Genomic DNA, 3566 nt, shown 5'->3' with positions numbered 1-3566 from the left:
TGCTGGAGTATAGGGAATGCTAGGGAGGTGAGGCGGGATTGTGAGGAGGGGGTGGGGAAGCTCCTTCAAAGAAGCAAGTGGAGGGTATGGGATAGGGGGTATGTGGAGGGGAAACCAGGAAGGGGAATAACATTTGAAATGTAAATAAATAAATTAACCAATAAAATGAAATGTAAAAATGTAAATAAATAAACATGAAAAAGAAAGCAAAAGTAAATAAAAATTTGATCAGAAACACACACACACACACACACACACAAACAAAGAATTAGCAGCTAAAACACAATATAGTGAGCCTCAACTTACACAGTAATTTTTTTTCAGATGCAAATTATACTAATTTAGATTTTATTACACCAACCTAGATTATACCTATTCAAACCTATTTAGATGGGATAATTCTATAGAATTTAAAATCCTGGTTATCTATAAGTGGCCTGCAAAATTTCAAGCAGAACTGGTTCCTAGAAATGAGAGTAGACATCAGTTTCCATCCCTAACCAAGTACTTATCTGCAATTGACACCCACTTGCAGAGGAAAAATTAGCTAACTTTGTTAACTTTAGAGTAGGTATAACCCGTAGCAGGAAATGGCTAACAAAACAAACACACAAACAAAAGCAATAAAGCAAAAAACCAATTCAAAGACAAAAGCAATCTTCAGTGGTGTTTTGTAAACATTTATCTCATATGGCTATGTTTGGACAATCTATTTTTTTTTTTGCCATACTGATCTTTTGCTGTCATATTTTTCTTTCATATTATGTGATTTTTTTATTTGTATGTTTGTATTTCTTGTTTTATTGTTCTATTCTGTTTTTTGTTTATTTGATTGTATTTTGCCTATTTGATTACTTTGTACGGAGAGAGAGAAAGGCATGGCATTAGCTGGGTAGGTAAGGGGAAAAATTGTGGAAAATGTTGTCATAATTAGCCCACCAAAGAAAACCATTCAGACTGTTTATAGTCAAATGAAACTCTTCCTGCAGGCTGGGAAAACACTCAAGTTTTGGGGGACTTAGGTTCCTTGTTGCCCCAATGTATACAACAAGGATTTTTTTTTTTTAAAGAATAAAGCATATCCTGGTGTCTGCCTTAGCAGCTGTAGAGGATTTTGCCGAAGTAAGCAGTTTGAAGCAAGTAGTTTAATAGAACCTAATATAAGCAGTTAGCAGGAGGGGTTCTGCACAAAGAGGCAATTTTACCAGAAGGTTAGAAAAATTAGAAGTTGGCTAGGACATTCTGACCTTCAGTTCCTATAAGAGAGTTGGGTAATATTCTGTGGGAATCTCCACCAAGAAGATAAATTCTCGTTAGACCTGAAATGACATCAGCAAGAATACATGATAGAGAAAACTTTGTAGTGTCTTGTTCTGTTATACTGTTGTGTGAGGGAGAAGTTGATAAAGATAACTATTTCTGTACTGCGGACATGGCTCCATAGGTAAGCGTAGTCTCTACTCTTGTAGAAGACTGGAGTTCAATTCCTAGCACCCACAATCAGAGTATAAAAATTGAGGAAATATACCACAATGTCAGAGCATTCTTGTGGGTCTCATAAAGGGCACAGGCAAACTCCTCATATTTTGATTATTGATGTAATATACTGGCATGGTTTGCATTGCATTAGAACAGAGGCTACATGTCCATAACTTGAAGTTCATACTTTGAATAGTGAACTTTATGACTAAGACAATCATATCCTTTATTTTTATAAAATAATTCAGGACAATCTCAAACTAGCTTGAATTAATTCACCCATCAGAATTATGTATCAGCTTTGCACAGTGGCAGTTCATTGCCAATGAGGTTTATTGAGGCACGATTATTGTTAATTGAAAACTTTTCCCAGAATTACGTATCATATTAGAACACATTTGAGACTTTCAAGATTTGTTATAAATTTAATTAAGAGTGTATATGTGTAAGTAAGTGTACGTGACTGCAGGCGCCGACAGAAGCCAGTTAACCCCTGGAGCTAGAGAAAACAAGTGACTTGGAGTCAACCAATGCAGTAGTGGGATCCACAATCAGATCTTCAGGAAGGCAAATGTTCTTAACTGTAAAAAAAAAAAAATGGGTGCTAAACAGTTTATAGAACACCCAGTCTAAGCACTTACCCTTGTCCTTAAGATTGTCTTTTCTTATAATCATAAAAAAAATGTATTTGGCATTTTCACATAGTTTACAAATGAAATATTTTAGAAGAAATAATTTCATCTCCAAACTTTGTCAAAAATTTTTTTCTTTCTATCTTTATAAAAAATTACTAATTGATACCTTAGATATAATGTCAGCTTAGGGAATCAATTGCTCTATTTGGAGAAAAATTAAAGGAATTTTCTATTTTCATCTCTGTTATGACTCGAATCCTTGCACTCCACACCATCAAGCAAATCTTCTGATCTCAAAAATGTGTTTGCAATCAACAAACTAGTTCATCTAAATTACTGTACAAGACTTACAAATGAAAAACACAGAAGTCTATCTTGAATATCTGAATACTGTGTGTCTTAATGTGAAGACATATTAGAAACAGAGGTCAATCTATGTAGCTCCGCTGTATTCTTCTCACATGGAAATTGCCCAATCAACATGTATATATTATTTTAGAAATATCAACATCAAATTATAAATCAAAGTTAAGTGATTATCTTTGAAATAGTAAAATAAGCACATTGAATAAAGTCTCATTAACTTAAATGAATCTTCAGCTTAAATAAATAATATTTCAATATTTATCACCATCTTTTATTGGTTTTAGTGTATAAGTCTATTCTTTTAATAATTCTAATATTTTAATAATTCTAATATTTTAATAATGCTCGCTTTTTCCTTTTCTTTCTTAGAAAAAAGGAAGATTTTTTTCCATAAAATAAGATTTGTATCTCAAAATGAATAATACTGTAGGTAATGAAACGTGCATTTATTAATAAGGTTGTTGTTAAACCTGAAATCTGTGAAAGAAAAAAACAGTTTCACTATTTTGAGCCAAATTTGAAACAAGTTCTAATTAAATATTGGACAGGATGATGAACTTCAGCCAGGTCTATTATTGGCTTGCCAGAAAATGAGAATGAGTCACATTTAGGGGAGGCATACAAAGGCATGCCCACAAGGCCACCAAATTTCCCATCAGGTCCAAGCTGGGATAAGCATATACACAGCACCTGCTAGGTGTATTATTCTTGCTTATGTTCTGGTATTTAATTTGATATTATCAGAGAATGGAGGCATGGATTTATATTTCTCCACATGTATTCACACTCACCTTGATGATATACATGTTCTCTGTAAGTGTAGTACTGTGAAAAACTTCCTTTGTTGTTCATAGTTGTTTTGTTTCCTTTGGGTGTTCTGACAGAATACTATATATAGAATATAGTGCAGTCTAGATGTCTTATCTCTATGTCCGATATGATATCAGATTTCTGACTTTTGTAGTGTTACTACATCCTCACTGAAGCTGACATTGACAACAGAATATGAACATAGAGCATGTGAATATCATAATTGCTTTTTTTGCCATGCTTGTTCTATCTTTAATAATAACAGGATCTGTATTG

The 3566-nt window shown here is 33.3% G+C and overlaps 1 non-coding gene across 1 annotated transcript; it reads left to right on the top strand.

Moving 5' to 3' along the window:
* Positions 1-1776: 1776 nt before the first annotated feature.
* LOC116906520 lies at positions 1777-1910 on the top strand. Its single transcript, XR_004388742.1, has one exon. It is a non-coding gene; the product is annotated as a U4 spliceosomal RNA (small nuclear RNA).
* The last annotated feature ends 1656 nt before the right edge of the window (positions 1911-3566 follow it).

The sequence above is a fragment of the Rattus rattus genome, chromosome 7 (assembly GCF_011064425.1).
Source record: "Rattus rattus isolate New Zealand chromosome 7, Rrattus_CSIRO_v1, whole genome shotgun sequence".
Lineage (NCBI taxonomy): Eukaryota > Metazoa > Chordata > Mammalia > Rodentia > Muridae > Rattus > Rattus rattus.
Note: the sequence above shows the minus strand (reverse complement) of the source record. Positions and strands in the feature narration are given on the sequence as shown.